This window comes from Vipera berus (genome assembly GCF_964194415.1).
Source record: "Vipera berus genome assembly, chromosome: 3".
Taxonomy (NCBI): domain Eukaryota; kingdom Metazoa; phylum Chordata; class Lepidosauria; order Squamata; family Viperidae; genus Vipera; species Vipera berus.
In genome coordinates, this window is record NC_138204.1 from 5,639,462 (window position 1) to 5,666,090 (window position 26,629).

A 26,629-nucleotide genomic window follows, 5' to 3' on the forward strand; every position below is an offset into this window, starting at 1 on the left:
AACTTCTTTTCTACTTTTGCAACCTTTTATGACCTTCCCGGCCACAGTCGTTAAGGGAAGCCATTGTTGAGTTAGTCACACAGTTGTTACGTGAATCTGGCTCCCCCATTGCTGGTCAGAAGGTCGCAAAAAGGGATCACGTGATTCCCGCCCCCCGGGACCGTCATAAATACGAGTCACTTGCCAAGTGTCTGAATGTTGATCACGCGACCCTGGGGCTGCTGTAACCGTTGTGTGAAAAATGTTCATAAGTCACTATTTTCAAGTGCCATTATAACTTTAAACAGTCTCTAAATGAACTGTTGTTAGTTGAGGACTTCCTGTATTTTTCCAGGCTGGGTTTACCTATAAATTTTCCCTGGTTAACTGAATGAGAGTTTACCTAGCCATCCATATTGTAATTCCAGTTGTGTTTCGATTCACACAACACACTGAACCTTAAACCAAAGTAAGCAAGCTGGATTCATCCAAAGCCAGGCAAAAACCTAAGCAAGGTTAACACCTAGCTCAGTATGCGGTTCAAATGTCTTGGCTAGATCCTCACTTGACAAGCTTAACCGTACTGTGTGAATGCAGGCAACAGAGTCACAAACTAGCTAAGCCCTTTTGAAACCCATCCAGTCCCCGGTTGTGTGAACGCAGGCCAACTCCTTTCCCATTTCCAAAATATAAATATGCTGGAAAGTTGGGGAGAGGGATGTTCGTCGCTCTTCTCCCTTGCTTGACCCCCCCCCCCAACATGACTTCCTGTCCATTGAACATGTTACCTATATAGGAAGTCCTCGACTTACAACAGTTCATTTAGTGACGATTCAGAGTGACAACGGCATTGAAAAAGGTGACTTCTAACACTTTTTCACACCTGCGTCCATTGCAGCATCCCCAGGGTGATCAAAATTCAAACGCTTGGCAACTGACTCCTATTTATGACGGTCGCAGCGTCCCAGGGTCACGTGATCCCCTTGTGACCTTCTGACAAGCAAAGCCAATGGGGAAGCCAGATTCACTTAACAACCAGGTTACTAGCTTAACACCTACAGTGATTCGCTTAAAAACCGTGGCGAGAAAGGTCGTAAAATGGAGCATAACTCCCTTAACAAATGTCTCACTTAAGAATGGAAAATTTGGGCTCAACTGCGGTCGTAAGTCGCGGACTAACTGTTCAGGAATCCAAAGATGGCACAGCCCTCAAAGTGACCTCATGTCACCTAATCTGCCAAGCCGGGCAGACTCCACCAGAGCATCCCCTGCCTGCCTCAGAGAAGGGTGGCTCTAGATGACCTCAAAGGCCCCTTCCAGCTCTATGACTCTATGCTCCCTGTCCAGAAGCTTTCAAGCAAGGTGCATTCACAATTTCACGTGGCAGCCTTTCTCTACAATCAGGAAGCCACGGCCCCGTTCCTGGGAACATGCCATCATCCGGGGGGGACACACGGACGCGAGTGACCATTGAAAGTTACAACGGCATTGAAGAAGGCGATTGATGACCAGCGTTCACACTTAACGACGGTTGCACCATCCGCACGGTCACGTGATCAGAATTCGGACGCTTGGCAACAGGCGTGTACTTACGACGGCTGCGCTGTCCGTGTGTGTGTGTGTGTGTGTGTGTGTGTGTGTGTGTGTGAGTGACAGGATCACCTTTCCTAACCTTCCCAGCCGGCTTCCACCCAGCGAACTCAGTGGGGGAAGCCAGACTTGCTGAACGACCCGCCCGACTCACTTTTAACAATTGCAGCCATTTGCTTCACACCTGTGGCGAAAAACAGGGCCGTCTACAACGAGGCGCCGCCCCCTCAACAACCGCCTCGCTTAGCAACGGAGACGCCGGGCTCCATAGGTGGCGGTCGTAAGTCAAGGACTACCTGCAAAGGCTCTCGACAGCCCCCTCTACCTGCGCGCCCCTCCCTCTTAGCCTCTGCTGTCCGTGGGGCTACCCCAATATCCAGGCAGGGGCGAAAAACAGGGTCGTCTACGAGGCGCCGCCCCCTCAACAGCCATCTCGCTTAGCAACGGAGATGCCGGGCTCCATAGGTGGTGGTCGTAAGTCAAGGACTACCTGCAAAGGCTCTCGACAGCCCCCTCTACCTGCGTGCCCGTCCCCCTTAGCCTCTGCTGTCTGTGGGGCTACCCCAATATCCAGGCAGGGGCGAAAAACAGGGTCGTCTACGAGGCGCCGCCCCCTCAACAGCCATCTCGCTTAGCAACGGAGATGCCGGGCTCCATAGGTGGTGGTCGTAAGTCAAGGACTACCTGCAAAGGCTCTCGACAGCCCCCTCTACCTGCATGCCCGTCCCCCTTAGCCTCTGCTGTCTGTGGGGCTACCCCAATATCCAGGCAGGGGCGAAAAACAGGGTCGTCTACGAGGCGCCGCCCCCTCAACAGCCATCTCGCTTAGCAACGGAGATGCCGGGCTCCATAGGTGGCGGTCGTAAGTCAAGGACTACCTGCAAAGGCTCTCGACAGCCCCCTCTACCTGCGGGCCCCTCCCCCTTAGCCTCTGCTGTCCGTGGGGCTACCCCAATATCCAGGCAGGGCATCACCAAGATATCCAGCAAACCCCCCCCCACCCCCCCACCCCCGGGCAGCAGTTCCTGCCTTCCCAGGCGGAGGGTCTCAATTCCTCCCCAAACTTTGACAAACTTGATTGGGACCCCCCCACACACACACACACCACACTGCTCGGCCAGAGCCTTTCCCCCACCGCTGACCTCGAGGTGACCCGCTCAGACAGGCCCACGCGTGTCTCTGAGTCCCTCTGAACCCCCCCCAACACACGCACACACACACACACTCCTGGGGGGGTGGGCTCCACGCGCGTGCCAGGCGCGGCGGGGGGGGAGGAGTAGAGGGCGAGAGTTCCCCCACCACCTGTCGCTGAAAGGGACGCGGGTGGTCGATCCGGGGGGGGGGAGGGGAAGGGAAAGCCCCTCCCTTTCCCTACCCCCCCCCGGGCCCGGCTTTTCCCTAACCTTTCCTAAAAGTGCTTTCTCCCCCCCTCTCCCCGACCCTCACTTTCGCTTTCTTCTTCCCTTTCCCTTTCTTCTCAAACCCCAACTCCCCCCCCCTCCGTTTTGCAAACGCTCCGAAAAGGAAAACGGAGGTGGCCGGAGCTGGGAGGGGGGGGGGAAAGAGAGAGAGAACGGGGGGGGGGAGAGAGAGAGAGAGAGAGAGGAGAAGCCGAGTTTCTCTCCCTTGCAAAAAAAAAAAAAAAAAAAAAACAAGGGGGGGGCATCCCCCACCCCACAAACAACCCGACCCCCCCCCCACCTCCCCTTGCACCCCGTATTGCAACAAACACGCCCGCACCAGCCCCGCAGCCCCCCCCCTCCACAAATACCCCGCCCCGGCGGGAGAGGGGGGTGTCTCGCGGTGCAAACCCCCCCCCAAAAAAAACAAAAACACGAGTGGGTGAAAAGAAGAAGAAGGAGGAGGAGGAGGAGGAGGAAAAAAAAGAGGGCTTCGGGCCGAGGCGAGGGAGGTTGGGGGGGGTGGTGGGGGGGGGGCAGCAGCAGCAGCAACCCGGGCGGGCCAACTCGATCCTGAAACGCCCCGGGAAAGCAATGAAGCAAAATGGCGACTTTTTTTTTTTTAATGCAGAAGAAGGAGGGATGGCAGAGAGAAGGGAGGAAGGAAGGAAGGAAGGAAGGAAAGGAGGAAGGGAGGAAGGGAGGAGGAGAGCGGCTTTGCAAGGGAAGGCGCCGAGGGACGCAGCCAGGCAGGCAGGCAGGCAGGCAAAGGCGAGCCGGGCCGGGGAGGGAGAAGCGGGCGGCCCGGGCAGGGGGAGAAGGGCCGACGCTGGCCGAGCAAGGGCGGCTGGCCGGCCTGGCTTACCTCCGAGCGCGGGGCCGGCTCTCCTCCTCCTCTTCCACGCGCGGGGCTTCCCGCGAGCCCAGCCAGCCCGCAGCCGCCGCGACGCGCCCGGCCAAAGCAGCGCCGGATCATGCGCGGAGACCCCCCTCCCTTCCTCCTCCTTTCCTTCTCTCCTCCTCCTCCTCTTCTTCTTCTTCCTCCTTCCCTTCTTCCTCCTCCTCCTCCTCTCCTTCTCCCTTTGACAGTTTCGCCCTCGACGCTGACAATTCTCGCGGTATTATTTTAATCGGCCAGCGGGGATCGGCCCCTCCGGAGCCGGGGAAGGGATCCCGGGGACGTGGGGTGGGGGTGGTCGGTGGGAGAGATTCCCGGGAGGGGGGGGGGTTGTTTCGGAAGAGGAGGAGGAGGGGAGGTGTTTCCCACACAGACACATCTTGGGGAAAAGGGAGGCGCGTGGGAGAGAGGAGGGCTTGGGTCTTCGGATAGTCTTAACTCGGATCGGCAGCGCAGGAGAAGTCGGAGGTTGCGTTCCCACGACAGGTTAGGGGCGACCTATAAGCCCCAGTGGTTGCTTTGGCCAGGGTTAGTCCACTCTAAGGGTGAACTTGGGTTGGGCTTCCATAGCTTGGCTTGACTCCAGAGCCAACTTTCCTTCCTTCCTTCCTTCCTTCCTTCCTTCCTTCCTCCCTCCCTCTCATCCTCCTTTCCTCCCATTCCCTTCCTCCCTCCCCTTCCTTCCTCCCATTTCCTTCCTCCCTCCCTCCCTCTCATCCTCCTTTCCTCCCATTTCCTTCCTCCCCCCTCCCATTTCCTTCCTTCCTCCCTCCCCTCCCTTCCTTCCTCCCATTTCCTTCCTTCCTCCCTCCCTCTCATCCTCCTTTCCTCCCATTTCCTTCCTTCCTTCCTCCCTCCCTCCCTCTCTCATCCTCCTTTCCTCCCATTTCCTTCCTCCCTCCCTCCCATTTCCTTCCTTCCTTCCTCCCTCCCTCTCCCCTCCCTCCCATTTCCTTCCTTCCTTCCTTCCTCCCATTTCCTTCCTTCCTCCCTCCCTCTCATCCTCCTTTCCTCCCATTTCCTTCCTTCCTTCCTCCCTCCCTCTCTCATCCTCCCTCCCTCCCATTTCCTTCCTTCCTCCCATTTCCTTCCTCCCTCCCTCCCTCTCCCCTCCCTCCCATTTCCTTCCTTCCTTCCTCCCTCCCATTTCCTTCCTTCCTCCCTCCCATTTCCTTCTTCCCTCCCTCCCCTTCCTTCCTTCCTCCCCTAAGTCGATGGTTGTGGGCTTCTTCTACAAACCCAGATAGAGGTCAATCAGAGGAATCCACATAATTAGCAGCTCAGCCAGGCCAACACGGGGCTAAGTGAGAAAACCATGGGCGAGTTAACCATGGAGAACTTAGCTGGATGAAGACAGTCCAACTGGGCAGGTGTGACTTCTCACAAGCCCACAATTTCTACTCCAGGGTTTCTCAAATCTTGGAAGATGTGGGGACTTCAACTCCCAGAATCCCCCTGTCCTCCTTGGCCGCGTGAAGATGTGAGGACACCAATTCCCTGAATCCCCCCAGCCAGCAGGAGGATTGGTCACAAGTCATGTTTTTCAGCGCTGTTGTAACTTTGAGTAGTCACTAAACGAATGGTTATAAGCATGGCTGGCTGAGGAATTCTGGGAGCTGAAGTGCACAAGTCTTAAGGTTGTCACGGTTGCAGAGCCCCGGTGTATAGCATCTACAAATGTCATGCAATCAATGATATACAGGTAGCCCTGGACTTACAACCAGAATTGAGCTGAAAATGTAGGTTGCTAAGTGAAAAACTTGCTAAGTGAGGTTTACCACTTTTGCGGCCACGTTTGTTAAGTGAATCGCTGCAGTTGTTAAATTAGTAACATGGATGTTAACTGAATCTGGCCTTCCCCATCGAATTTGCTTGCCAGAAGGTCGCAAAAGGGGGTCACATGAGCCCCACACACCCCCAGACGCTGCAATGGTCATAAATAGGAACCAGCTGCCAAATGCCCGAATTTTGGCCACATCAACTGTGGGATGCTGCAATGGTCATAAGTGTGAAAAACAGTCACAAGTCCCCTTTTTCCAGTGCCGCTGAATCTTTGAGCAGCCACTAAACGAACACATTATATGTACACACACAAATACCGTAGACGAGATAAATTATGTTACAACCATGGTAAAATCGCAACCATAGAGTTGCAATAGGGAAGGATGTTCCAGTTCCTAACCATCATCCTAACCATGACGACACCAAAAGGAATAAAACAGTGGCATTTTGCATTGTGGCCCTGGAAATGCGTTATTTTCTCCCCTGGCCCTGCCTGGATGCACCCCCCCCATGCAAAACCAGCCATGACCTTTGACCCGCCATCTGGGATTTTTCCATTGACAGGGAATGAGGTAGAGCTGTTGGGAGAATCTCATCTGACGGTGTAAATCTTCTGTCTCAGTCAGGAGGATGAAAATTGAAACGAGCTATACAGACACGGAATTCCCCACCCTAGGAATTCAGCTGATTATGAAATGTAATTCAAGTGAGGCAGTTTGGTCTAGAGCAGGGGTCTTCAAAGTTGGCCCTTTTATGACTTGTGGACTTCAACTCCCAGAATTCCCCAGCCAGAGTGCCTGGCTGAGGAATTCTGGGAGTTGAAGTCCACAAGTCACAAAAGGGCCAACTTTGAAGACCCCTGGAGAGGTTAAGGCACCAGGTGAGAAACTGGGAAATCCTGAATTCTAGTCCCGCTATAGGCATGAAAGCTGGCTGGGGGACTTTGGGCCAATGACCAGGAGGCTGTGAGTTCTAGTCTCACTTTAGGCATGAAAGCCAATTAGGCGACTTTGGGCCAATCACTAGGAGACTGTGAGTTATAGTCCCACTTTAGGCATGAAAGCCGACTGGGTGACTCTAGGCCAGTCACCAGGCGACCATACGTTTTAGTCCTGACTTAGGTCTGAAAACTGATTGGGTGATTTGGGTCAGTCACCAGGAGATGGCGAGTTCTAGTCTCACCTTAGGCCTGAAACCGGCTGGGTGACTTTGGAGCAATCACCGTTTCTCAGCCCAGCCCAGCCCACCTCATAGGGTTGTTGTTGTGGGGAAAATAGGAGGAGGAAGGAGATTTGGATATGTTCGCCATCTTGAGTTACTCATAAAAATAATAAAGGTGAACAGAACAGAATAGAATAACGATTAGAACAGAACAGAACAGAACAGAATAGAATATTGCTGGAAGGCACCTTGGAGGTCTTCTAGTCCAGCCCCCTACCTAAGCAGGAGAACTATTCTATACCATTTCAGATAAATGAAATCAGATCAGTCAATCAAACAATCAATGGTCAGTCTGTAGTGTTAGTGCCCTTCTTAGGGTCCACTTAGAAAGCTCTCTTGAACTCAATCCTTGACCAGTATCGTTTCCTTGGAACCAAATTTGAACAACATTCTTTCAGTTGCTAAGAAAAAATTGTGACTTTTGGGGTTTGTTCAGTCACAAGCAGAAGCATTTCCTTTCCCACAAGCCCACCACTTCCTCTGTGACATAGAATGAGTGAACACTCCTATTTTATCTGGTAGCTTCGCAGAGATTTTTGCAAAAAATAAAAATAAAAATAAAAATTAGATCCTTTTAGATCAGAGGTGCCCAACCTTGGCAGCTTGAAGACTTGTGGATGTCAGCTCCCAGAATTCCCCAGCCAGCCATGTCATCACAACTGACACATGTATTTATGACAGTTGCACTATCCGGGGGTCATGTGATCACTATATGCCCCCCCCGCCCGCCCCTTCCAGCGGGCTTCCAACAAGCTGTGTCAATGAGGGAAGCCAGATTTGTTTTATAACTGTCTGATTCACTTAACAAACGCAGGGATTCGCTTAACAACTGTGGCAAAAAAGGTCATAAAACGGGGCACAGCTGACTTCAGAACTCTCTCACTTAACAAAATAACATTGGTGCTCAACTGTGGTCACCGCACAGCCACATAACCACATCACACCCACTGGCTTGTTTTGGCTTGGAGGAAGCTGCAGAACCAAGATGCTCTTGATACTTAACAACATTTATTTATTGAAAAAAAATAAATGAAGTGTTAATACCACTTTACAATGATGGCGGCACCTGGAATGGCTGCGGCTGCATTGGCTCTTGAAGGCGAATAGTTTTGGGAGGGATAGTAAGGGCTATAGGCCACATGATCGGGAAGATTTTAATGTGTTTGAGCAACATGGTGGAACTAAGGTAACATATGACATACGACCGACAATCTTTGCTGGCATGGCAAGTTTCTAGTTGTTTTGGAACTGTTGGTGAGACCGTTAAAAGTCGTTGGCGCTGTTTGAATTTGTTCTACCAGCAGCAAGATCTGACTGCTGGCCCAGTGATGGATTGTATTGCAAATCAGGGCTGTTTCCAGAGGAGGCAGAGAGGACCTGGAGCTTATGGAGCGAAGGAACTGGATGAGGCTGTCGGCAGGCCCAGAGGAAGAGAGAGAGGCTTTTGGAGGAGTTGGTGGCGGCGGCAGCAGCAGCGTGCTCCAGGGGCGAAAAGAAGCAAGGCCTCTTTAAGGAAAAGGTGGAAGAGTCAGGATCAGAAAAAGGAAAGAAGGCGAGGTTGTCAGAATACAAGCTAACTTGAGGGCTAATCCACATGGAGCCCCATTTCCATCTGTCCTGTTTGCCATCGTTCACTCCCTAGAGACTAAAATGGACAATGTGAAATTTGAGCGGGCCCCGAACAAGGAGTATATATCGGAGGTGATGACCCTTTGAGAGCTGTATGCAACGAAATTTCATTTTGTTGTATGCCGATTGGTGTATATTCAAAGTGACAATAAAGTTATCATCATCACAATGCCTATAAGGAACGGTGTCTGGAATTGGGTATGTCTAGTTTAATGAAGAGAAGGACGAGGGGTGACAGGATAGCAGCCTTCCAATATCTCAGGGGCTGCCCCAAAGAAGAGGGAGTCAAGCTATTCTCCAAAGCGCCTGAAGGAAGGACAAGAAGCAATGGATGGAAACTCATCAAGGAGAGAAGCAACCTGGAACTAAGGAGAAACTGCCTGACGGTGAGGACAATTAACCAGTGGAACTGCTTGCCTCCAGAAGTTGTGGGTGCTCCATCACTGGTTGTTTTTAAGAAGAGACTGGACAGCCATTTGTCTGAAATGGTGTAGGGCCGGGGTAGGCAACCTTGGCTCTTTTATGACTGGTGGACTTCAACTCCCAGAATTCCTGAGCCAGACACGCTGAGGAGAAAGGGAAAGGTTTCCATGCTGGCTCAGGAATTCTGGGAGTTGAAGTCCACGAGTCATAAAAGAGCCAAGGTTGCCTACCCCTGGTATAGGGTTTCCTGCCTGAGCAAGGGGTTGGACTAGATGATCTCCAAGGTCCCTTCCAACTTTATTATTGTTATTGTTATTGTTATTGTTATCCATAGCTGCTCAACTCACAACAATTCATCTTACAACAGTTAATTATCATCTTTATTAAAACTGGTTTTCACTTGATTGGGAGAGCAAAACAAGCAATCCCCAGGAAAATCCAACTGGGATAATGGGGAAGCCCACTTCATTTAACAGCCAACCCATTTAACAACTGCGGTGATCCACTTAACAACTGCACCGAGAAAGGTCGTAACATGGGGCAAAGCCCCCTTAACAACCGTCTCGCTTCGCAACAGAAATTGGGGGCTCAATTGTGGTCGTAAGGTGAGGACTACGTGCATGTCTCGTTGTGTTCTTTTTTGTAGCTTATTTTATTGTTCCACCATCTTCACTTCTGTTTGCGCACTTTTCGCGTCTTCCTTTTTTACGGTGCTTTGCCAACCTAGAGTAAACCTGTAGTTGCCGGGGGACTACAGGTAATCCTCAACTTACAACGGTGCATTTAGCGACCGTTCAAAAAAGGGACTTAAGACTGTTTTTCACACTTAACGACCGTTGCAGCATCCCCAATGGTTGCCGGATCAAAATTCATATCCTTTGGCAAGCAGGTTCACATTTATGACGGTTGCCATGTCCCGGGTATCACATGATCCGTTTTTGCAACCTCCTAACCAGCAAAGTCAATGGGGGGGGGGGAAGCCAGATTCACTTAATGACCATGTGACTAACTTAACAAATGCAACAATTCACTTAACAACCGGGGCAATAAAAGTCGTAAAATGGGGCCAAACTCACTTAATAACTAAGTTCCCTTGACAAGATAAATTTTGGGGTCAACTCGAGGACTCCCTGTAGCTCCCCCAGCAAGACAGGCGGGAAGTAAATTCAACAAATAAATAAATAGTAAATAAATTTGATAGGAACGCGGTGGCTCAGTGGGTTAGGACGCTGAGCTTGTCGATCAGAAGGTCGGCAGTTTGGCGGGTCGAATCCCGAGTGCCGCGTAACAGAGTGAGCGCCTGTTACTCGTCCCAGCTTCTGCCAACCTAGCAGTTCGGAAGCACGTAAAAATGCAAGGAGAAAAACAGGGACCACTCCGGTGGGAAGGTAACAGCGTTCCGTGCGCCTTTGGTGTCTAGTCATGCCGGCCACATGACCACGGAGACGTCCTCGGACAAGCGCTGGCTCTTCGGCTTTGAAACGGAGATGAGCACCGGCCCCTAGAGTCGGAAACGACTAGCACGCACGTGCGGGGGAACCTTTACCTTTACCTAAATAAATTTGGGACGGGGCCAAACGGAAGCGGAGAGGAGGAAGATGACGCAAGAAGGGAAAAAAAGTTTTAGGTGGCTCTGAAGCAACTGGAGGATCACAGGGTGGCAGGAATCAGGGCAGCCCACATGCTGTTTCTTCCTGGGTCTTAATCATAATCATAACATAATAGTAAAGTTGGAAGGGACCTTGGAGGTCATCTAGTCCAACCCCCTGCTCAGGCAGGAAACCCTATTCCATTTCAGACAAATGGCTGTCCAGTCTTTTCTTAAAAACTTCCCATGTTGGAGAATCCACAGCTTCTGGAGGCAGGTTGTTCCACTGGTTAATTGTTCTCACTGTCAGGAAGTTTCTCCTTAGTTCTAGGTTGCTTCTCTCCTTGACTAGTTTCCATCCGTTGCTTCTTGTCCTGCCTTCAGGCGCTTTGGAGGATAGCTTGACTCCCTCTTCTTTGGGGCAGCCCCTGAGATATTGGAAGACTGCTATCATGTCCCCCCTCGTCCTTCTCTTCCTTAAACTAGACATGCCCAATTCCAGCAACCATTCCTTATATGTTTTAGCCTCCAGTCCCCTAATCATCTTGGTTGCTCTTCTCTGCACTCTTTCTAGAGTCTCAACATCTTTCTTACATCGTGGTGACCAAAACTGGACGCAGTATTCCAAGTGTGGCCTTACCAAGGCCTTGTAAAGTGGTATTAATACTTCACGTGATCTTGATTCTATCCTGCCTTTGCATGTGTGTGTGTCTGTTTCTCTCTCTCTCTCTCTCTCTCTCTCTCTCTGTGTGTGTGTGTGTGTGTGGGTGGGTGTTTTTGTACTGTAATTGCGTGTATGTGGGTGTGTCTGTCTCTCTGTGATGGGTCTCTCCCCCTTCCTGGCCGCGTTCCAACAAGCTGAACCAAACTTCAAAGTGGCATTTGAACAACACAATCTAGTTCTTTTTAAAAAATCCTATTATTTGGGGGGAGGGGAGGCTGCTCTTATAGTGTAGCTTGATGTGCAAACCCCACTGGTTAGTTCCTGGCTTAACGCAAACCCTGAAAATTTATAACAAGGAAGACGTTGCTAGGAATCGTCACTTGTTCTCGCATCAGCCTGCGCGTGACGTAAAGCTGAGGCAGGGATTATGTGTTTAAACTTATTTATCTGGGGTTTTTCTTTTTTTCATTTTGGTCTTTTGCTTTGCCATCAGAATTTTGTGCCAATCCAGGCCGTTGTGTTTGAGCGAGTAAACCGCAGGTAACAAACTACGGCTCGATGCCGCACATGAATGCAGGGGTATGTTCAGGCCAGGCCCTTCAACTTACGACCACGATTCAGCCCCAAATTTATGTTGCTAAGTGAGAGATTTGTGAAATGAGTTTTGCCCGTTTACGGCTTTTCCGGGTACGTTTGTTAAGTGAATCGCTGCCGTTGTTAAGTTAGGGAGACGGTTGCTAAGTGAATCTGGCTCCGCCGTTGACTTGGCTTGCGAGAAGGTCGTCAAAGGGGAATCACGTGACCCCGGGACCGTCCTAAGCACATGCCAGTTGCCAAGCATCTGAACTTTGATCACGTGACCAGGGGGAGGCTGCCACGGTTGTTGTGTGTGAAAAATGGTCCTAAGACCTTTTGTTCAGCGCCGTTGTAACTTTGAACGGTCATTAAATGAACTGCTGTAAGTCGAGGGCTGCCTGTACTAACCTACTGTCCTTAGCCACAAATACCAGCATGCCATTTTAAGAACTGCATCCAATGATTTATAAACCACAGTTTGTGGCTTAGCGTTTTGCATGAATACGGCCAAGTGTGGCTTTTTTTTTGCCTTTAAAATAAGGATTCCTATATTTTCAACGAGAATGAATAATTTGAATAATATCAGCTGAAATGAATCAATTAATTCCTGCAGTAAAGGAATGAATGAATGAATGAATGAAGAAAGGAAGGAAGGAAGGAAGGAAGGAAGGAAGAAAGGAAAGAAAGAAAGAAAGAAAGAAAGAAAGAAAGAAAGAAAGAAAGAAAGAAAGAAAGAAAGAAAGAAAGAAAGAAAGAAAGAAAGAAAGAAAGACAGTAAGTCAAGTGTGGCTTTGTTAACAAGGAATGGTTAAGGCAGGGTTTCTCAACCTCAGCAGTTTTAAGATGGGTGGACTTCAACTCCCAGGATTCCCTAGCCACTGTGACTGACCAGGGAATTCTGGGAGTTGAAGTCCACAGGTCTTAAAAGTATGCCAAGGTTGGACACCCTTGCTGTAGGTCCCACCTGCTGGATTCCATGTCCAGCCCTCGTTCATAGTCTGTTATTTTGAATGCAGAACTTGCAGGTTTATCTGTAACATGCCAAATATTTGTATATTTCACCGTGAATCTTTATTCACGGTGGCATGTAATCTTTATTACATGGTGGCATGTAAGGCAATTCTCAAGTTACGACGGCAAGAGAGCATTCATTGTAACTGTATGTCATACCTGTCCTAGAGGTTAAAACATATGAAGAAGGCTTGTGGAAATTGGGTATGTTTCGTTGAATGAAAAGAGTGAGTTATGATCGGTCCTCACACTTACGACGGCATGGTGTTTCTGAGTATTTTGGGAGATGAAGTTCACATAACAGGATGTAAACACTGCTCTGCAATAAGAGAAGGAAATGAGTAGTCCTAAGCACAGCTGGCTGGAGGATTGTGGGAGTTGAAGTCCCTGAATCTTAAAGTAGGAAAACACTGATATAGGCTGACACATTGCTCACTATTGTTAGTAATATAATCTTATTTTAATAGATATATAATATATACCTGTTATATATTTATGGATATATCTATATTTATTATAATATCTATTATGTTATAATATATAACTACAGGTACTCCTTGACTTACAACAGTTCATTTAGTGACTGTTCATAGTTACAACGGCAGTGAAAAAAGTGACTTATGACCATTTTGCACACTTATGACCGTTTTCAGCATCCCCATGGTCACGTGATCAAAACTCGGCTGCGTGGTACCTGACTCGTACTTTTGACGGTTGCAGTGTTTCCCGGGATCATGTGATCCCCTTTCGCTGCCTTCGGACGAGCAAAGTCAATGGAGAAGTCAGATTCACTTAACAACCGGGTTACTAATTGAACAACTGCAGGGATTCGCTTAACAAACGTGGCACAAAAAGTCATAAAATGGGGCAAAACTCGCTTAACACATTTCTTGCCTACAGTCATCCATTTTGGACTCAACTGTGGTGGTTGAGGACTAGTGTATTATAATGGCCATAATAGTTACAATTATAATAGTATATGATGATATTATTATTATTATTTTTTTTATTACATTTATATCCCGCCCTTCTCCAAAGACTCAGGGCGGCTTACAAGCTTAGCAGTAGCCTTCATTCTATGTATATGCCTGCTTATTAGGGCTTTCACACACACCCCAAGCGGCATTATTACAAAGTCAGCTTAATTGCCCCCAACAATCTGGGTCCTCATTTTACCTACCTCGGAAGGATGGAAGGCTGAGTCGACCTTGAGCCTGGTGGGATGCGAACCTGCACTAATTATAAAGGACTAGTCTTGTGTATTATAACGAAGATGCTTATAGGGAAGAGTTGAAGGCTCTGGTGGAGTGGTACAATAAAAGTAACCTGGTTCTAAATGTTGATAAAACAAAGATTGTTGTAGATTTCAGAAAGAGCCAGCATAGTCATACTACACTGCCACTGTAGAGGTGGTCAACCGTATTAAGTATCTGGGGGAACGGATAAGTAACAATCTGAATTGGTCTCTCCACACGTCATCCTTAGTGAAGCGTACAAATGAGCGTCTGCATTTCCTGCCTCGGATGAGGACAGCACATTTTTCTTCTCCTGTCCTGGCCACTTTGTACAGAGGCAGGATAGAGCATTTTAACAAGCTGCATCACTGTCTGGTTTGGTGCCTCAGATGGAAAGTTCATACAGAGAGTAGTAAGGGCAGCTGAGGAGATCATAGGAAGTTCGCTCCGTGGTATTCAGGACGCTGATTATAAGCGCCATGCGCTTAAGAGCTCAAAGCATTGCTAGAGACCCCACACACGTCCCCACTTTACGGTTTCTTTCTGTTGCTCCCCTCTGGGAGGAGGTTTCAGAGTATTTGTAGCAGGATGACCCGATTCTGTAATAGCTTTGTTCCCTATGCCATCCGTCTGGTAAATTCACAAGATTTGTTTTTCTCACCATGCACATAAACCGAAACGGACTGTGTTGTTTCTCTGTGTCGTATAATATATGTGGGCATATGCATAATTCTGTCTTTATTTATTCTTGTCATATTTATGTGGTGTAGATTGGAGGCGGTGACCCTTTGAGAGCTGAATGCAATGAAATTTCATTTTAATGTATGCCAATTAGTGTACATTCAAAGTGACAATAAAGTTATTATTCTATTCCATTCCATTCCATTCCATTCTGATCTCCTATCTTTAGGAGTAACAAGGCTGGGCCACCACTAGATGGCAGCAGTGAGATAAGAGAAAACCCTTTGGATTCCTGTTGCACCTTCACTATGCATAGAAAACATTATTGCGTCCTGAACTTATAGCAACTCCTCGATTTGCAACCATTCGTTTAGGGAACATTCAAAGTTACAATGGCACCACTGTTTTTTATTACAACCGGTCCTCACACTTACAACCATTGGACCATCCACACGGTCACGGGATCAAAATTGGAGCACTTGGCAAACGGCATGTGTTGGTGGCAGTGTTGTGGTGTCACATGATCAGCTGGCTTCTGACAAGCAAAGTCAATGGGGAAGATCAATTCACTTACTGACTGTGGTGTTGGCTACATGCTGGCTGGGGAATTCTGGGAGTTGAAGTCCACACATCTTCAAGTTGCCAAGGCTGAGAAACACTGTCCTAGTCAGTGAAATGCCCCCCCCCGCCAAGCAATTGTGTTTAGCCTTTACAAATTCTGCAAAGATGTATTGTTCTCAGGGGGCTTCAGGGACTAGCGATTGCATTATTTGCTATAATTTGTTTCTTTTTATTTAAAGAATAGAATAGAATAGAATAGAATAGAATAGAATAGAATAGAATAGAATAGAATAGAATAGAATAGAATAGAATAGAATAGAATAGAATAAACAGAATGGAGAAGAGAAGAGAAGAGAAGAGAAGAGAAGAGAAGAGAAGAGAAGAGAAGAGAAGAGAAGAGAAGATATGGAATAGAATAGAGTAGAGTAGAGTAGAGTAGAGTAGAGTAGAGTAGAATAGAATAGAATAGAATAGAATAGAATAGAATAGAATAGAATAGAATAGAATAGAATAGAATAGAATAGACAGATTGTAGAATAGAATAGAATAGAATAGAATAGAATAGAATAGAATAGAATAGAATAGAATAAACAGATTGTAGAGTAGAACAGAATAGAATAGAATAGACTAGACTAGACTAGACTAGACTAGACTAGACTAGACTAGACTAGACTAGACTAGAATAGAATAAACAGATTGGAGAAGAGAAGAGAAGAGAAGAGAAGAGAAGAGAAGAGAAGAGAAGAGAAGAGAAGAGAAGAGAAGAGAAGAGAAGAGAAGATATGGAATAGAATAGAATAGGAATAGAATAGAATAGAATAGAATAGAATAGAATAGAATAGAATAGAATAGAATAGAATAGAATAGAATAGAATAGAATAGAATAGAATAGAATAGTATATAGAATAGAATAGAATAGAATAGAATAGAATAGAATGGAATGGGAAGAGGAAGAGAAACAAGAACAGAACAGAACAGAAATACAGAATAGAATAGAACAGAAGAGAACAGAGAATAATATAGAACAGAATAGGATAGAACAGAATAGAAATGCAGAATAGAATAAAATAACAGAGTTGGAAGGGACATTATGCTTTCTAGTTTTCTTTGCATAAGAGTCGTTTTACGTTGCAATCGCCCCTCAGCATTCATTTTGAATAGAAACACATCAGAAAATGCCAAGAAATCAAATAAAGGACCAGTAATGCTGGGGTTTCTTCCCTTTCTTTTCCATTAGCTTTCCAGACATTTTCAACAGAAATCATCAAACCTACTTAACTCCTAGCAGTGCAATAAATGCCAGGGGGTTTTGTTTTTTGGTTTTTTTTAAAATATGCAATGTACTTCATCTGATGGTAAACAATTTATTTGGGAATACAGGTAGTCCTCGACTTACAACAATTCATTTAGTGACGGTTTGAAGTTACAACCGCACTGACAAAAGTGACTTATGACCATTTTTCACACTGACCACCCTTGCAACATTCCCCAATGTCTTATGATCAAAAATTCAGGCACTTGGCAACTGGCTCATATTTATGACGGTTGCCTTGTCCCAGGATCATGTCAGGTCACACCACTTTTTTTGTGACGTTCTGACAAGCAAAGTCCATGGGAAAACCAGATTTACTTAACAACCATGTTAGTCACTTAACAGTTAGAGATAAGATAACCTTTATTGTCCTTTTTTAATATGAGCACACTGGCCCACGTTAAGAATGAAATTCTGCTGCCTGCTCTCAAAAGAAAGTATATTACCCATACACATATATAACATACATATACACATGCTACACACACACACATGTATATAAATAAATAATAAATAATAATAATGTTGGAAGGGACCTTGGAGGTCATCTAGTCCAACCCCCTGCTCAGGCAGGAAACCCTATACCATTTCAGACAAATGGCTGTCCAGTCTCTTCTTAAAAACTTCTGGGGTTGGAGCATTCACTGCTTCTGGAGGCAAGTTGTTCCACTGGTTAATTGTTCTAACTGTCAGGAAGTTTCTCCTTAGTTCTAGGTTGCTTCTCTCCTTGGTTAGTTTCCATCCGTTGCTTCTTGTCCTGCCTTCAGGGGCTTTGGAGAATAGATTGACTCCCTCTTCTTTAACAGAATAACAGAGTTGGAAGGGACCTTGGAGGCCTTCTAGTCCAACCCCCCGCTGAGGCAGGAAACCCTACACCACTTCAGACAAAGAGCTGTCCAGTCTCTTCTTAAAAACCTCCAGTGTTGCAGCATTCACCGCTTCTGGAGGCAGGTTGTTCCACTGGTTAATTGTTCTGTCAGGAAGTTTCTCTTTAGTTCTAGGTTGCTTCTCTCCTTGATGAGTTTCCATCCGTTGCTTCTTGCCTTCAGGTGCTTTGGAGAACAGCTTGACTCCCTCTTCTTTGGGGCAGCCCCTGAGATACGGGAACACTACTATTTTAATTTTTGTATCCTGTTTTTTATTATGTATTGCCCTGTTCACCGCCCTGAGTCCTTCGGGAGAAAGGGCGGTATACAAATTAAATTATTAAATTAAATTAAATTAAATCATGTCCCCCCTCGTCCTTCTCTTCATTAGACTAGACATACCCAATCCCAGCAACCAATCCCAGCAATATGTGTGTGTGCGCGCGCCCGTGTGTGTGTGTGCGCGCCCGTGTGTGTGCGCCCGTGTGTGTGTGTGTGTGTGTGTGTGTGTGTTATCAGAGCAACCTGATCCACCCAAATATGGGACGGAGCATACTGCTTCCACTTTCGCCTTCCTGCCCCAAACAGACAGCTGCTTCTGCAACAACTATTTCTGTGTTAAATTTCAATTTACCGACAAAAGAATTACGTAATGAATCTGGATGTTCTGCTTTGGATCTGGATGCAATTGCAATGCTTCACTTAACAACCATGGTAAAAAAAAAGGTTGCAAAATGAGGCAAAATTCACTTAACAAACGTTTTGCTTAGCAACAAACATTTTGAGCTCAGTTGTGGTTGACTACCTGTCATCTGTAAAACTGGCAGCTTCCCAAGCAGCTAAAGTTTTTGACAGTTAAGGAAATCCAACTCAAAGCAGCAAGTGAAAGGCTGGTGTGTGTATCCAGGCTAAGAAGCTAGTCTCATGCATAAATTTCCTTTCATTTATAAAAGCGCCAAGGTCTCTTTAAGCCAAGATTAAGACTGCAAAATGAGGTGTGTCTTCCCTTGAACGCTCCTTAGCACTTTATTCATTAGACTTTAAGTCCTTAATTGGCTGATAATACAGGTGAATTTTTTTTAATTGAAAAGCACTGAGACAAAACTAATTCCTCCTATTAAAAGACTGGCTTGGATCTCAGGTTTTTTTTTTAAAATGAAGTCCTTCCCCGCCCCCTCCAAATCTTCACAGGAAGCTTTCTCTTTTGACCTCACCTGACAACCTTCAGAAGCAGGGGGGTGAGATTCATTTTAAGAAGAAAAATGCTCTGTTGGTTTTCATTAAACACCAAGCAACAACATCACTGGAATAGCTCAAAATGGCTTTGCAGATTTCTATGCAACATAAGTGGAGATGGTGATAGAATAGCATAGAATACATTGTAGAATAGAATAGAATAGAATAGAATAGGATAGGATAGGATAGGATAGGATAGGATAGGATAGGATAGGATAGGATAGGATAGGATAGGAATAGGAATAGGAATAGAATAGAATAGAATAGAATAGAATAGAATAGAATAGAATAGAATAGAAAAAATGGAATAGAATAGAATAGAATAGAATAGAATGGAATGGAATGGAATGGAATAAAATAGAATAGAATAGAAGAATAGAATAGAATAGAATAGAATAGAATAGAATAGAATAGAATAGAATAGAATAGAATAGAATAGAATAGAATAGAATAAATGGAATAGAATAGAATAGAATAGAATAGAATAGAATAGAATAGAATAGAATAGAATAGAATAGAATAGAATAGAATAGAATAGAATAGAATAGAAAAAATGGAATAGAATAGAATAGAACAGAACGGAACGGAATTAGAATAGAATAGAATAGAATAGAATAGAATAGAATAGAATAGAATAGAATAGAATAGAATAGAATAGAATAGAATAGAATAGAATAGAATAGAATAGAATAGAATAGAATAGAATAGAAAAAATGGAATAGAATGGAATAGAATAGAATGGAAGGAACCTTGGAGGTCTTCTAGTCCAGCCCCCTGCTCAAGCAGGAGAACCTATAACGTCTCAGACAGGTGAATGTCCAGCCTCTTCTTAAAAACCTCCAGTGATGGAGCGCCCACGATTTCTGGAGGCCGGTTGTTCCACTGGTTAATTGTTCTCACTGTCAGGAAGTTCCTCCTTAGTTCCAGGTTGTTTCTCTCTTTGATCAGTTTCCATCCATTGCTACTTGTCCTGCCTTCAGGTGCTTTGGAAAATAGCTTGACTCTCTCTTCTTTGTGACAGTCCCTCAAATACTGGAATACTACTATCATGTCATCCCTGTTTCTTTCGGGGTCTTGCCCATTATGGTCATAAAATGGATCGTCGTATAATCATCCCAGTTTGACAACTCTTTTTCTGTCAATTGTTAAGCGACTGCCATGGTCATTGCATGAACCAATGATTTGATATGAGCCAAAAAATGGAAATAAAAACTGCAAAAAAAAAAAAAAAGAGACCCTGCAAAGCATCTGAGGATCGGTCATATAACCATGGTTGGTGTGTGTGTGTGTGTGTGTGTGTGTGTGTGTGTGTGTGTGTTTCTGATGGTTGAAACTTTGAATCTGGGTTTTGTCAGTAGCCGCCAAGTAAGTTCGTCATAACTTGGAATGGTCTTAAGTGGAGGACTACATGTATTGTATTGTATTTGGAAGGTTTATATTTTTGTAGTATTTTATTTATATAATTTTATCTTTTCATATTGTAAGTCGATCAGAGTTATCCTGTGGTAAGTTAGGCAGCCGCTAAATTTAATAATAAAAAAAAAATGCAGGTACTCCTTGACATACAACAGTTCACAGTGAACGTTTGAAGTTACCACGGCACTTTAGTGACCGTTTTTTCAAACTTATGACCGTTGCAGCATCCCCCTGCCCATGTGATCAAAATTCGGATGCTTGGCAACCAGTTCATATTTATGACAGTCGCAGTGTCCCTGGGTCGCGTGATCCCCTTTTGCGACCTTCTGACAAGCAAAGTCAGTAGGAAGGCCAAATTCACTTAACAACCGTGTTACTGACTTAACTGCAGTGATTCACTTAACAACAAGGTCATTAAATGGGGCAAAACTCACATAACAAATGTCTCGCTTAGCAACAGAAATGTTGGGCTCAGTTATGCTTGTAAGTTGAGGCCTTACATAAAATAAATCAATAAATTTGTCAAAAATAAAGGGAAGGCTTGTTGTTTTTCACCTTCCCACTTAACCTGGTTGTATGCTTATTTGCCATCAAGGTGCCATTGTCTCCTAGCAACCAGCTAGACCAGGCAAGGGCAACTATGGTGCCTTTACGACCTGTAGACTTCAACTCCCAGAATCCCTGAGCCAGCCATCCTGAGGGGAAAGGGAGGTTTCCAAGCTGAGCCATGCTGGCTCAGGAATTCTGGGGGCTGAAGTCCACGAGTCAGGAAGGGGCCATAGTTCCCCCATGATGGCTCAGGAATTCTGGGAGTTGAAGTCCACAAGTCATGAGGGGGCCATAGCTCCCCCATGCTGGCTCAGGAATTCTGGGGGTTGAAGTCCACGAGTCATGAAGGGGCCATAGTTCCCCCATGCTGGCTCAGGAATTCTGGGAGTTGAAGTCCATGAGTCATGAAGGGGCCATAGTTCCCCCATACTGGCTCAGGAATTCTGGGAGTTGAAGTCCCCAAATGATGAGGGGGCCATAGTTCCCCCATGCTGGCTCAGGAATTCTGGGAGTTTAAGTCCACGAGTCATGAAGGGGCCATAGTTCCCCCATGCTGGCTCAGGAATTCTGGGAGTTTAAGTCCACGAGTCATGAAGGGGCCATAGTTCCCCCGTGCTGGCTCAGGAATTCTGGGAGTTTAAGTCCACGAGTCATGAAGGGGCCATAGTTCCCCCATGCTGGCTCAGGAATTCTGGGAGTTTAAGTCCACGAGTCATGAAGGGGCCATAGTTCCCCCATGCTGGCTCAGGAATTCTGGGGGTTGAAGTCCACAGGTCATGAAGGGATCATAGTTGCCCACCCACCCACCCACCCCGACCTAAACTGACTTTCTTCAGAACAATCTGGCCTTTTCTTGGTCTTTGACAGCCTTGCTTGCTCACTGAATTTTAAAAATCTGACCCAAGGGATTGATAACTCACAAATCGTGGGCGAGTAATGAGAATTTTCTGCAGTTACACTCACCTCTGCCGGCATGGTGCCAGAAATATTGCACTTCACGTGTTAAAAGAGTCATTCACCTCGATCTGCAAAATTGCTCTGCCCACTTAATGGTGCATAAATTGCTTATCGTTATAACAAAGAGGTCAATTTTCCCCCAGTTTCTGAAAAATAATTATTGACCCACACAGGTGCTGCTGCTGCTGCTGCTGCACAGTACTGAATCTTGCATTGGGGGTGAATATCCTTGGTGGCTAATTTCTAAAAAAAAGGAGGAAGGAAGAGGAATGCTAGAATTTCTGAAGGACATTTCATTTCTCTAATTGTCAGACCTCTAATAAGAGGACAAAATGATCAAATCTGCAACTTTTGATCCATGTTGGAGACTCCTCTTCCAAAATTTGGGGTTAAAGGACAGAAACATTCCAACAATAACCAATTTGGTGTAGTGGTTAAGGTGTTGGCCAAGAAACTAGGAGACAGTGAGTTCTAGTTTCTTAGATATAAAAGCTGGCTGGGAGAGTTTGGGCCAGTTACCAGGAAACATTGAGTTCTAGTCCTGCCTTAGGCCTGAAAGGCAGTTGTGTAAATTTGGGATACTCACTAGGAGTCAGTGAGTTCTAGTCCTGCCTTAGGCACCAAAGCCAGCTGGGTGACTTTGGGCCAATCACCAGGAGACTGTGAATTCTAGTCCTATTTTAGGCATGAAAGCTGTCTGGGTGACTTTGGGCCAATCACCAGAAGATGATGAGTTGTAGTTTTACAAATAAGCTTGGCTGGGTGAGTTTGGGCCAGTCTTTCTCTCACCCAACCCACCTCACAGGGTTGTTGTTGTGGGGAAAATGGGAGGAAGGGGTCGTTATTAGGTATGTTCATCACCTTGAGATTTACGAAGTAATACATGTAACTAATAAATATAAATAAATAAGTCTCTGGGAAGATTAAACGTCCCACTCGTCTGTCGGAGTTAACATTTCAGGGCTCACTTTACCTCCAGCTTCTCCTTTTAAAAAGCAGCACCTCAGCTTGGTGCTCACAATGTGGGAAAATGTGCAGCCCTTCGGTTGTCCAAGATGTGGCTGAGTGTCCGCAATACTCAGAAATGATGACCAGGAGACAAAAAACGCCAAGGGCTTTTCATGCCTGGAAGGAGCCCTTTGTCCCTTGAATAAGTTCCAGGCCACGTTTTCTGCCCCATAAGTCTTAATTAGACAGCCGCCTTTTTCTCTCTCACTTAAGGACGGTTGGTGGTTGATTCATGGCAACTGCTAAGCCGTTGGAAGAGGGCACCCAGCAGCCCAGGGCTTAAAACACCATTTATCCCAACAGACCAGGAGTGATTCATGTCTACAAGGAAGACAGACAGTTCATTTTCCAACAATTATCCACACAGCTTGCAGGGTAGGTTAACCTCTGCACCTCCATCCCATAACTCATCCTCCTTTCGGTAGGCCACATGCACAGGGCATCTGTGCTGGTGGGTGAACGACGGTAGGGCTGGATTGGAGTTATCGTGGGTCAATAATTTGGGAAAATACACTCAAAAGCGTGTAAATTTATTTATTTATTTTTTAACTTGGAAACCGCTTATGGACTTTCTTGCCACAATTGTTAAGGGAATCACTGTGGATGTTAAGTTAGAAACACAGTTGTTAAATGAATCTGGCTTCCCCCTTGACTTTGCTTGTCAGAAGGTCGCAAAAGGGGATCATGTGACCCTGGGACACTGCGACCGTCATAAGTATGAGCCAGTTGCCAAGCGCCTGAATTTTTGATCATAAGATGGGGATGCTGCAAGGGGTGGTCAATGTGAAAAAGGGTCATAAGTCACTTTTTCCAGCGCGGTTGTAGCTTCAAACCGTCACTAGATGAATTGTTGTAAGTCGAGGACTACCTGTATTCCCAAATAAACGGTAGTTAAGTGCGAAAAACGGGCACACGTCACTTTTTTTTCAGGGCCGTTGTAACTTCGGACACTAAATGAGGTGTTGTAAGTTGAGGACTGCCTTTTTATTAACAGGTAAAAAGTTAAGGCTGTATGTTATTACCTTTTCTAGGGCACTAAAAAGTGGGAAGTCAATGCTTTTCTTTTTCTTTCCTCCTTTGCCCTACGCTTCTTCCTTCTCCCTTTTTTCCTACCTTGTTTTCCCATTATTTTCGTTTTTCGTTGTATTTTATAAAACGGAGAGAGATTCAAATGCAGCAATTGGACCAAGCTGGGATCCTTCCTTGCAAAAAAACCCAAAATGCTCCCCTCCGCCACGTGGGCTGGGTTCTACTCGCCCCGCCCCCTCCCTTTCTGGCTTCCCTTCGTCTCTACTGCTCTTTCGGCCGCTCTAGCCTTTCCATCTATCCCCGGCTTCTTCGGCAACGCTCGTGGGCGGGTCCGAGGCGGCTCGTTCTTCTCCGGCTGCTCAGCATGGCTTTTCTGCCGACCGGATCCATAAAGGAGGCTCTTCCATCTGTTGATACTGACAGCGCTTGCAGAGGATTGGACTAGTCCAGGGATCTTCAAACTTGGCCCTTTTATGACTTGTGGACTTCAACTCCCAGAATTCCTCAGCCAGACACACTGGCTGAGGAATTCTGGGAGTTGAAGTCCACAAGCAGGGGCTCTTGAAACTTGGCCCTTTTATGACTTGTGGACTTCAACTCCCAGAATTCCTCAGCCAGACACACTGGCTGAGGAATTCTGGGAGTTGAAGTCCACAAGCAGGGGCTCTTGAAACTTGGCCCTTTTATGACTTGTGGACTGGCTGAGGAATTCTGGGAGTTGAAGTCCACAAGAAGGGGGGTCTTCAAACTTGGCCCTTTTGTGACTTGTGGACTTCAACTCCCGGAATTCCTCAGCCAGACACACTGGCTGAGGAATTCTGGGATTTGAAGTCCACAAGCAGGGGCTCTTCAAACTTGGCCCTTTTATGACTTGTGGAGTGGCTGAGGAATTCTGGGAGTTGAAGTCCACAAGAAGGGGGGTCTTCAAACTTGGCCCTTTTGTGACTTGTGGACTTCAATTCCCGGAATTCCTCAGCCAGACACACTGGCTGAGTAATTCTGGGAGTTGAAGTCCACAAGTCATAAAAGGGCCAAGTTTGAAGACCCCTGGACTGGATGACCTCTGAGATCAGATACTCTGTACAGGTAGTCCTCGACTTACAACAGTTTGTTTAGTGACTGCTTAAAGTTACAACAGTGCTGAAAAAAGTGACTTATGACCGTTTTTCAACTTAACAACCACCTATGGCAGGAGTCTTCAAACCTGGCCCTTTTATGACTTGTGGACTTCAACTCCCAGAATTCCGCAGCCAGTACCACAGTCAGTAAGCGAATCGATCTTTCCCCACAAAAGGGCAAAGTTTGAAGACCCCTGACCTACGGCGTCCCTATGGTCACGTGATCAAAGTTCAGAGGTTTGGCAACGGACTCTTATTTATGACGGTTGCCGTGTCCCCGGGGTCGTGCGATTCCCCTTTTGTGACCTACTGAGCAAGCAAAGTCAATGGAGAAGCCAGATTAATTCAACAATCCTGTTAGTGACTGTAACTGCAGCGATTCACTTAACAAATTTGGCAAGAAAGGTCGTAAAATGTGGCACAATTCACTTAACAAATGGCTCACCTAGCAACAGAAATTTCGGACTCACTTGTGGTCGTAAGTTGTAATTTTGTCTATCGAAAGTTTCTCCTTAATTCCAGGTTGCTTCTCTCCTGGATCAGTTTCCATTCATTGTAGCCTACATCCTCTTTGCCAAAGGAAGCAGATTTTGCCAAATCAGAGAGCAAAGCCTTTGTCTCAATGTCATTTCTTGAAAACCCAGTCAACACTTTGCAATTTACGCCGATGACAATGGTGGTTCGGTGAATAAGAAAGGCTACCTGGCAGCCATTTTGCGAGTGCGCTCGCAACCTCATCTCAGCAGAAGCGTAAAGCGAACACCAACCCCCTTTTTTTGTTGTTTTTCCCTTTCCCTGCCGCTGCCATTTAAATCGCCGGAGAGAATCAAGATGCTGGTGGTGCCTGAACAGAAAAAAGCAATTAATTTGTCGGTTTATCAGCAGCAAAAATAGCATTTTCGTTTCGTATGGGTTTTCCACCCCCCCCCCCTCCTCCTTCCTCTGCAGCGTAATTAACAAATTAAAATTAAAGGGCTTTAGAGGGAATCTTAAGCTACTTCTGTTCCTGGTCATCTGTTTGGTACCAAATGAGAGAGGTTTTGTGTGTTTTTTTTTACATCTTGAAGCTGTGCCACCAGATGGGGGAAATTGTAGTTTTAATACAGCTAAGGATGACTTAAGTCAGTCTCTCTGCTGGGTGACGGAAACGCCATGGAGATGTGCCAGGAAAAACAGTTTGCGGGGTAGTATTTTGCAAATATGAGTTTCATGAAGGGAAAGCCTTCAGATGTGCCTTATTTTAGAATAAATCTCCGCTTTGGTTTCTAGTTTCTTATCTTACACTGTTGTGTTGCTACTTTTTAAGTGAAAAGGTTTTAGAGTAAGTTTACTGATTGTCGGTTACCAGTTTCGAAACAATCAGGTAGACCATGTAAATATTAACAAGAACAATAAATAAATCCGTAAACCCTGGCCTGCATTTTATATATAGCAAAATAGTGACAGAAGAGCCTCGGCTAGGAAAACAAGAAACTAGAAAAATAAGAGCAAAAACAATTTCCTGTGATCATTACTCTTTTGTGGATTTTCCTTTTCAAAATTATTTCTGGCTTTGGAGCTAGGAACAAATCCGTTGTTTCGAAATAATCGCGGGTAAACAGTCTGGGCTTGGAAGCTTCAAGTCTGGCTTACTGGTGAGTCGCCAATTTACAACCATTCATTTAATTTCCGTTCAAAGCTACAGCAGCCCTGAAAAAATGACTGGCGACTGGTCTTCACAGTTATGACGGTTGCAGCCACCCGAAGGTCATGTGATCAAGATTCAAGTGTTTGGTAACTGGCCTGTATTTAGGACAGGGGTAGGCCACCTTGGCTCTTTGATGACTCGTGGACTTCAACTCCCAGAATTCCTGAGCCAGCCATGCTGAGGGGAAAGGGAGAGGTTTCCAAGCCGAGCCAT